This window comes from Armigeres subalbatus, chromosome 2, assembly GCF_024139115.2.
Source record: "Armigeres subalbatus isolate Guangzhou_Male chromosome 2, GZ_Asu_2, whole genome shotgun sequence".
NCBI classification, from domain to species: domain Eukaryota; kingdom Metazoa; phylum Arthropoda; class Insecta; order Diptera; family Culicidae; genus Armigeres; species Armigeres subalbatus.
This window is the reverse complement of record NC_085140.1, coordinates 346,930,437-346,940,956: the sequence shown is the minus strand read 5'-3', so window position 1 is coordinate 346,940,956 and position 10,520 is coordinate 346,930,437. Positions and strand designations below refer to the sequence as shown.

At 45.7% G+C, this 10,520-nt stretch overlaps 1 protein-coding gene across 1 annotated transcript in view; it reads left to right on the top strand.

Annotated features, from left to right (window-relative positions):
• The first annotated feature begins 9,014 nt into the window (after window positions 1–9,014).
• The window catches only part of LOC134212899 (uncharacterized), a 70,470-nt gene continuing 68,964 nt past the window's right edge, over window positions 9,015–10,520 (top strand). Inside the window, exon 1 of the mRNA XM_062691204.1 lies at window positions 9,015–10,012. The gene's annotated coding sequence lies outside the window, so the exon portion shown is untranslated. The remainder of the gene's footprint in view (window positions 10,013–10,520) is intronic.

Genomic DNA, 10,520 nt, shown 5'->3' with positions numbered 1-10,520 from the left:
TTTCTGGTATCTCTCCGTTGGTAACACTCGATATCCTCTGCTAGGGTTATGCAGATTGGAATCATCCCTGCGATAACGCAAACTGCCTCCGAGGAAATGGTTCGGTACGCACTCGCGACTCGAACGGCCATTGGGCGAAACACGCTGTTCAACTTTCTGCGGTTACGTTTCGTCTTGAGCACAGCTCCCCAGGCTGGAGCTCCGTACCTCAGTATCGAGGATGATACTGCTGCCAGAAGACGTCTACTGCTGCTTTTAGGACCACCCACGTTCGGCATGATCCTTGCAAACGCACTGACCATTTTAGCCGCCTTTTCGCAGCAATAGTCCACATGGGTGTTGAAATTCAACCGGTCGTCGATCATCACTCCTAGATGCCTCAAAGCCCGCACGGACGGTATGTTGTGCCCTCCTACGGTAATCTGGATCCGCTGGATCTCTCGGCAGTTGCTAACCAGCATCACTTCTGTTTTGTGGTGAGCTAGCTGCAGCTTGACTCCGTTCATCCAGTTTTCAACTGCGTCGGTCGTTTCCGTCACCAACATTTCTACTTCTTCCAACGACTCTCCGGTTATTGTAAGGACGACATCGTCCGCGAATCCGAAGATCTTCACGCCTTTGGGCAACTTCAGTTTTAGAACTCCATTGTACATAATGTTCCACAGCGTTGGGCCTAGTATGGAACCTTGCGGAACACCTGCCGTAACCCTAATCGACTTCTGCCCCGAATTCGTTTCGTAAACCAGGATCCGGTTCTGAAAGTAACTTTCCAGGATTCTACACAAGTAGTCAGGAACCCGCATACCGTGCAGCGCTGCGGCGATGGCCTCCCAGCTGGCACTGTTAAAAGCGTTTTTGACGTCAATCGTTACTACAGCGCAGAATCGATTGCCACGCCTCTTCTTCTTGGCCGCTCTCTCTGAAACTTCAATGACCGTCCTGATTGCATCCACCGTCGATCTGCCTTTTCGGAATCCGAACTGCTTTTCCGATAAGCCAGTCTCGCCTTCAGTGAACTGCGTTAGCCTATTAAGAATAATCCTTTCCAGAAGCTTCCCCAGTGTATCCAGCAAGCATATGGGCCTATACGATGCTGGATTCCCCGGCGGTTTCCCTGGTTTCGGCAGCAGCACTAGTTTCTGGATCTTCCACCTGGTCTTTTATGATAGCCGGAAAGTTACCATCTGCTAGGCATTTCTGCAGCACCATTCTGAACAATCCTGGAAACGCCAGTATCGCAGTTTTTAGAGCCACGTTTGGAATTCCATCCGGACCCGGAGCTTTCTTCACCTTCAGACCTTTCGCCACTGATGAAAGCTCGTCATTGGAGACTTGCATACCTGCAATGGTTACTCCGTCTTCATCTGCGTACTGTGTAGGCGGCCACATCGTAGAATCATGCTGCAGGAAGAGACCGTCAACGATGATCTTCAGCTTGTCAGGACACATTTCCGCTGGCGTCGCTGGACCCCCGATCCTCGCTGTTACGACCCGATAAGCGTTTCCCCAAGGATCAGCGTCAGCTTCCCAGCACAACTCCTTGAAGCAGTTAGATTTGCTGACTTTAATCTCCCGTTTGAAGGCCGATCTAGCTTCACGGAAGATTATCTTACGCTCCTCTCTGACTGTTTCAGACCTTGCTATCTGAAAGCGTCTTCTGGCTCTGAGACACGCAGCACGAAGACTAGCAAGAGTTTCATTCCACCAGTAATTAAGCCTCCGGCTCCAGTCTTCTTGGCATCGTCGCATCGCATGCCCTCGCAAGAGTTTCTGTCAGCTCATCTGCATCGAGATTTGTAGCGCCGCTGTCTGCTCGAAGTGATTCGATAAAGAGATCCTTGTCGAAGTCCTTCGCCTTCCATTTTCGTCCGCTATTCCTAATTTCTCGCCGTACCGTCGGCATTCGTGTTCCAAAACTATACCGGATCGCCTTGTAATCACTATGTGTATAGTCCTCACTAACTCTCCAGCTCATGTTCCTCACCAGTGACGGACTGCAGAACGTGACGTCGATGATGGACTCCCTGCCGTCTCTGCGAAATGTACTAACGGTACCTTCGTTGCACAGCCTGACGTCCAGCTTTGCCAACGACTCCAGCAAACTGTAACCTCTGGGGTTAGTCAGCCTGCTTCCCCACTCCACTGCCCAAGCGTTGAAGTCGCCTCCGATGATTACCGGTTTTCGGCCGATCAGCTTCTCCGTGAGTAAGTCCAGCATCCGGTTATACTTCTCCAAGGTCCATCTTGGGGGTGCGTAGCAGCTACACACGAAGATCCCGTTGATTTTGGAGATAACGAAACCTTCGCTTGAGTTGTCTACCACTTCTTGAACAGGGAATTTGCCCATCACTTGGATAGCCGCAATCCCCGATGAATCCGCCAGCTAGTTGCCGTTGTCAGAAGGGACCCGATACGGTTCAGAAATAATTGCCACGTCACACATTGCTTCTGTTGTCGACTGCCACAACAGTTGCTGTGCGGTGTCGCAATGATTGAGATCGATGATCTCCATTAAGCCTGGCCCGCCATCGCCTTCTTATATGCAGGGCATTGAAAGCCACCCGTCATATGCTCGTTTCCGTCCTCCTGTTTGCATAAAGCATCTCGGTTTCTTTGTGCACTCTCTAACAACGCGTCCTTCTTCACCACATTTCCTGCATAGACCGGATCTATCCGGGCCTTTGCAGTTTCGCGCCTGGTGGCCAAACGCCATGCATTTGAAGCATCGCTCCATCTGCTTGGTGACTCGTGGGGCGAATCTCAACGGGCACACCGACCATCCTACTTTCACCTTGCCCGCCTCCACCATTTTATTGGCAGCCTCTGCTGGTAGTCGTATCGCTGCTACTTGTGTGCCACCGTACGCTCTCCTCAGTCGAATCGTCAGCTTGCATTGTGAGACCAGTGCATCCCTCAGTTCGTCTTCCGTCGTGATCTCGTCCATGTCTCTGCACTCGACCACTGCTTCCTGCGTTAGAGCTCTTACGTTACCGTCACTGCCCAATGAGTTGGCAATGAGCTCTCGGAAGGCCGAGCTCTTGATCGTGGGATCCTTCTTCAGCTCGAACAGCAACTCCCCCTTCTGGGTACGCCTAGTTCTCACCACTTTCTCACCCAAGTCTTTTAGCTCCGGGTCCTCTCTCACCTTCTTCAGGATCGCTGCGTACGACGTTTTATCGCTCGCTTCCACGATCAGGGCATCACCTTTAACTCTCTCCCGAGGAGAACAACGTTTTTCTTTTCTCTTCTGTTCCTTCCTCTTTTCTATATTCTCCTTCTGCTTCTTTCTCTTCTTCCGCTGACTTTCCACGGTCTGCCACTCACCACCTTTGACGCGTTCCTTCAGCACGCTGGCGAAGTCCTGCACTTTCCGTTGCTTTTTCCTGACTTCCTGCTCTCCAGGCGAAACCCTTCCTCGCTTTTCCGTGCGAGTGATTCGAGGACTTTTAGGTGCCTGCTGTGTCTCAACTGCTGTATGATCCGTCGCTTCTTTCAGCACCTTTTCAGCTGCTTCGGCTCTCTTTTTTAGCGCGATCTGTTCGTGTTCGGCTGCTTTTACGGCGGACTTGATGCTCGTCACTAGAAGCTTGATCTTCGTGTGAACATTGTGCTTGTCCTTCACGAAGTCATAAAGCTCGTTGACTCGCTTCCGCACCTCCATCAGGTTGGTCCACTCAAGTTGTAGCTCCTCTTGAATAGCACCACTTTCCGATTTTTGGGTGGACACTAGGGCAGTTCAAATTTCAAAATGTTACAATTCCAACTCCCATATGTCTATTAGCATCATTTTGATAATATAGGAGTACTGGCAAAATTACAGGCAATTCGGTGGCCATTTAGGGGTGGCGCGAAGTCAATTTATGTTATTATGGAAATTTGTATGGGAAAAACTTAAAATTTATTCAAGTCGCCCTACAACTGTCAAATCGTGATGAATTCAAATAAACATCCCAAACCTTCCTTTTCGGAATCTATATAAATGAAACCTCCGGATAACACATCAGTTATGAGTGGATTGAACGGTTCTATTGACAGTGTGAATATGAGATAAATGGCTAAAATGGTGTAATTAGCCTTAACGTAGCAGTGGAAATAAAAATCAAAATTAATGAGTTACCCACTGGTTGAGCTCAAATAGATTCCATAAATGGAGGTTGGGGATGTTTATTTGAATTCATCACGATTTGAGAGTTGAAGGATGATTTGAATATATTTTAAGTTTTTCCCATACAAATTTCCATATAAACATAAATTGACTTCGCGCCACCCTTAAATGGCCACCGAAATGCCTGAAATTTTGCCAGGACTCCTATATTATCAGAATGATGCTAATAGACAAATGGGAGTTGGAATTTTCGAACATTTTTGAAATGTGAACTGCCCTAGTGGACACCCTATTCCCGGATCCTAGCTCCTGTTGGCCTGCCTGGTTCTCAGCAGTCTTGGCCGTACTACTGGTACTCGCTACTGCTGCCTGCGACATCACTGGAGATCGCTGCAACTTCCCACTTTTTGCGAAAACATTCGCTCCGCCTGCTCCTTCGTTGTTTTTTGTATTCGTTTCCATATTAAAAGGGTCCCCCCTCCGGGCCGTTATCTCTACCTGTTGTAGATAGTCGCCTTTTGTGATCCCATGGGTGCCTTTGTAAACAGTGAGGTCCATGCAAGGGTTGACTCCGGTGCCTTATAGCACCGTGTTCAGAGCCGGATCGGCGTAAATCAGGAATGGTGCATCTGAACCTACTACCCACCGGTATAGGTGACAGGTTTTGAGCGTTACCGGAGGCCTGCCAGGTTGTTTATCGGGACGGAGGCAGACGAACCATTAGCCTGCTTGCCATTTCAAAAAGATGTCACTCTTTTTTACTCAGGAAACAGAATAGCTCGACTGTCAGCCCATATACGCCTAGTCCTATCCATAACCGAGAATCGTCCAATGTCGTTTGCTGTGACCAGTATACCATAATCAGGATCTTACTGGTGTGAATCCTGATGTGCCGGTTGGCACTCCTCTTGGGCTTGTGTGCTTTGAGCGGCGCACGGTCGCTTTGATAGGGCCTGCTTGCAGACACATGCAGCTTTTTATAGAGGATCAACAGAGCCCACTGTCAAACCCCACCACATCCTAGACAGGCCCCCAAACTCGCAGTGGCCATGGGGAGGGGTCGTCAAGCCCTTGGACAAAGTCCCTGCTGCCCGCTGTGTGTGTATGTGTGTGCGCAAAATAATCTCACTCATTTTTCAGGCACTTATCATTAACCGATTTGCTCGCAACAAGTTGCATTCGACGCGGAATTTTGTCCCATTGTTTCGTATTGAAAATTCGAATCGGAACATGGGATTCGGAGTTATGGCTAGAATACATTTTTTTACAAGAAAAAATTCTAAGTCATTTTTAGACACTTACTCTTAGCTGATTTACTCGCAACAAGTTTCATCCAACGCAGAATCTTTTCCCATTGTTTCGTATTGAAAATTGGACAGATCGGTCTATGGGACAGATCGAAGTTATGGCCAAAATTATTTTTTTTACATAAGAAACACGTACAAAATTCTCACTCATTTATCAGGCACTTATCTTTAACGGATTTTCTCGCAACAAGTTGCATTCGACGCGGAATCTTGTCCCATTGTTTCGTATTTAAAATTGGCGGAATCGGACTATGGAGTTATGGCCATTTTAGTCACATATGTATCCTCAGCCGATTTGCTCGCAAGAAGTTGCATTCGATGCAGAATCCGGTCCCATTGTTTCCTGTTGAAAATTGGTCGGATCGGACTAGAGGCCTGAATAAGAGAAACGCGGATAGGTATGTGCCGCCAATCGAACCGTCAAAAAACAGCAGCCAATCGAGCAGGAGACCTGTCAAGCAGCCAAAATGTTAGCTCAAATACTGAAAACGGCCAAATTCGATTTTGTGCCATTTTTCAATAAACAAAATTGAATGTATTTTACATTAGTTTTCAATAATATATGCAAGTTATAAATAGATTATGAAATGAAATTCCATTGTTTATTGGATTCTATTGTTATGTGATGTGGACACATAAAATGGGGGATTGTAAGATTTTTTCTACATAAATCATTTCTGTAGTATTGGAGATTAAGTAAATAGAAAAAAATATAACAAAGTATAAGTTCCTTTAAACATACTTGATAACTCTTAAAAAACGAGCAATGGGTAATGTTTTCAACATAACCGCGAGTGGACGTAGGACTTGTATAAACGTAACGTATTTACATTTAACTTCTAACTTTTGGGTCTATGGAGTTTGATTATAGGTATTGATATTAGAAACGACAACTTCCATGCTGTGTAGAACTATTAGCATTTTTTTATTCAAAACCCCTGGAAATAAAACTATTATTAGTTTTATTAGAATTGCTTTGTTTCTAACTATTAAGCCCTTATTTACTCAAGCAAATGTAGGGCATTTATATATATTTTTATTAATGATGGTATCTGAATCCCGGGATCATGTGGATTATGAAACCAATCACCTGGATGAACAGACCAAATCTCTCTAATTTTATTCTTCTTCATCCATCATCGCTGCCCTCGCTGCCTCAGCCATCAGCGGCCTCTAGCCGTGAACTCCGAGCGATACGATGGGCGATTGCATCCATCGCAATCGACACCACTGCATCCGACCATCATCAAGCACAGAATGATAAAAATATGCACCCACTTCTTTCATGCATATATTAGACCCACCGGCAGTTCTTCCGCTGGTGGCTGCATGCTGTCGCTGTGTAAGTAAACACAGCGAACGAACGAACGAAACGAAAAATGCGCGAGTAAGAAGCACGTCAGTACGCGCTGCTGTCACAAATTGTAATGACTCGCACACGGTAGACACTGCTTCTTTTATACACAAAGAAAATCGTCCGATAGACCCGAAGGCCCGTGACATACCGCATTCTGATGTCCGTGTTAGGAATACACGAGATTGGTTACATATGAAATTTTTACTGGGTTTGACAAGAATTGACATTTTCAATAACTTATCGTTTATAATCTTAAGTTTGAATGAAATAGGCAAAATGCTGGAGAGTGGCCGAGTCGATTGATATATAAATCTTAAAAATCCATCGAAAGATAAAGGCGCTAGTAACGTTCAAAATCTTCCTTTCCAGCGTAACGCTCTCGATTTCTAAAAATCTAAATGACACCCAGTATAGTAAAGAAAGACGTAAGTCCTACGTCAAAAATAGTTTGGGGCTAACTATAAATCTTCTCATATCTCAAACTCTTGAATGTGTGGTGTAACCAAGCTATGAAAGCTCGGTGCGTATTGCTGGGAATCAACCGTGAAGTAGGCAATTAAATGTCATCTAATGCAAGTCGATGGCATTAATGGTAAAATATGGCAACAGGGTACGAATGATATGCATGAAGCGTTAACTAATCACTAACGGACCATGACTCATATGTCTATGAATATGAGAAAAATGATCGAACGGATTTGAATAGTTGGCAGATGTGTGGAAACGCATCGACCAGGGCTACACTACTTTAACGTAGTGCCCATCCCGGGACCAGGACCTACAGGAGTAGGTCCAAGGAGCAGCGGAATTCCCGGTGACATTGGTAGACAGTGAGTAAGCGGGTGGCACCGCCCTCTGCTGATCGAAATGTCACTGGAGGAAGCAGATTCTCGTGGACAATTCGAGTAGAAAGCACTGCTCTCTACTTGAATTGTCGTTCGAGGTGACAGCATTCGCTCCGATGGCGAGTAGCGGGTGGCACCATTCCGTCAACCGGAGCTTGGAAGTTCCGGTCACGACAATTTCTTCCTTTTCATGTGTTGTCCTTTGATGAAGAAGATTGAATACAGTGTTGGCAGAGTCATATTTTCTATCCGCGTTTCTCTTATTCAGGCCTCTAGATCGGACTATAGGCTCAGAAGTTATGGTCAAAATACTTTTTTTTCACCAAAAGTGCGTAGAAATTACTCACTCGAAAGAAACGAGAAAGGCACCATCACCGCTAGGTGGATTAATCTGGGTTTTTACTTATACATTTTAAAATTTAGTCTCTGGAATAAGTTATTGACAAACTACAAAATGATCGTACCCTGATTTCTGGAGAAAACATCCTTGTTCTTAAGGCATGATCGTTTGAACCATATGGAGCTTTTCTATGTGATCTTTTCTGTCAATACACATATTAACGTGAGTAAATCACAGTATCATCCCACTCCAGCAACTAATATATGAAGACACCTTACATTTAATCCATACGGCACCACCACGACGACGCTAATCGCGCATCGCATTTCGTTCTGCTTGCATATTTCATCTCTCCGCCCAACCGCCCGCACCGGCCAAGCCTTAGAAATATGGGCAGGTTACTGCAAACATCAATCTTCCTACTTTCGTGTGTAAAGTAAGGAGCGCTGGCTCTGGCTGGCTGGTAGCTTCTCCCGCATTTGCTTGCTAATGCCAATCCTGTTTGTTGCCAACTTGCCATGGCTTTGGATATTGGATGGCGCGGTCTTTGCAGAGACATACCACGTTGGCTGGTAAACAAACGCCAGCGACGAAACAGCAGCGTCCGTTCCGTTGAGTGCTTCCATGCTCAGCGGTGCGTGCGTTCCCTCCAATCACGTCCCGCGATGCCCTGCCATGTCCAGCTCAGGTAAACTATTAGACTGATGGTAGGCAGTAGCAAGCAGCAGTCCCATTTGAACGACTGGAGTTATGCGCATAACTGTCTGGCCTCTGTCAACCTCGTCCGGCCCCACATGGATGGTAGCAGAGCAGAAGCAGGGATGGAAATGATTGAACGGTCATGATGATATCTGCAAGACTGTCGAGTGATATTCAGACTCAGAGACTGTGCACAGCGTCGCTCTCTCACGATGGTGTCGACTGTCGCTCTCGGTGTATTGTTCCGCGGCAATCGATCAAGAGAGAAACTCGATCAACAGAGAGAGTGAGTTACAGAGAAGGGGCATTTAAAGTGCATTTTGAATGGTGGAAAATGCTTGGCTGGAGCGTCGTTGCGCTTAAGTCTATCGCTTGGGGACTTTATGTCAGTCCAGCTTAAACCGTGCACGTGAGTGGAAGTGATTTTGACGTAGCGTGGAGCGTTAGTGTGATTATTGCGGTTCTAAGGCAACGGAGCCGATATTGTTGATGTACGACTGTGGTCCGGCTGAACGACGACGTCCGGCCGTTTGTTGTTGAACAGCGTCAGCATTGTTCGGAATTTTGTGTAACTATTACCAAGAGCAGACAGCACGGACGGGAAAACTGCGAAGAAGCGAGCTGATAGTGCGGTGGTCACTGTTTTGATTAGATGGTGACCGAGAACAACTGTTGTATTATTGGAAACTCAAAACTTGGTTCTGACGGATGAATGGCGGCATCGTTATCAGCAGTTGTGTATTTGTGATTTTTGCGTAAATGAGCAAGACGGAATAGTGGCTCCGGATCGATATTTATGGGGCAAGACAGTGAGTGGTATTGTAATTGGAGGTATGCCATGTCTGCTTGAGGAGTGAAGTAAAGCATAATAATTGCTTGATAAGTGAGACGACCGAGAAGTCGTTGAAGGCGGATGATTGGAAGATTGTGGGGAAAGGAGAAATTGTTTTGTGGAGGCCAGCAAGAAAGTGAATGAGTTAATGCACCATAAATAATTGGCCTGTGAAAAAATTGGTGTACCAGAAGAGATCTGAGAAACATCGCGAAAACGATCTTCTGTGACAGTGCAAGCGAGAGTGCAATCAAAGCAAAACAAAGTTGTGAATATTTTGGAAGAGATATTTTGGTGTGTTTTTAAAAGCGGGCTCATTACAAGAGCCAACAACTGTCATAAAAATGATTTAGAAATAAACAAATTGTTTCGCTGATTGCGATTCTCAAGGAATCGCGCGAACGAAGCATCGAACTAGAAACAATCATAACAAAGACAAGCAACGAAACAGTGGATAGAGTCCAGGAAGCAACCTTTTGGATTAATCACATTTGCAGTAGAATTGGTGTGACGCACAGCATTCAAAGGTGAGTAATCTCATCGGAATTTCAGATGAGGGTGGGATTTATTTATAAATACCCCTGACAAGCAGCACTGGAACAGTAGTTCAACATTGACAGATTGATTCACTACTGCTGATAATTATCCGCTGGAAGATAAAGATCTACACTTGTTGCCCTTCCGAGTAGGCACACAGTTTTATATTATGTCATGTGTGGGACAAACCGGGTACGTGACATTTCTTCGCTTCATGTTGAACAACGGCTGAGCTAACGATGTCATTTGGATAGAGCCGTGTAGTTTAATTCGTCCCATTCATCCTTCTGAGAAGCATACTTTCCTCTCATTGGAATTCTAATTTTTAATTATTCAGAATTCTTAACCTCAAACCGTGTTCCCAACACTTGAGACTTATTCAAGCGCTTAATTTATGTCTAATTTATTCGTGACCCGAGAGTTGCATCTAATGCGCGAGAGAAACAGCCGTGGCTTTGCTACGAGAAGTATGTGAGAGAGAACTGCGAGTGTCTCCCT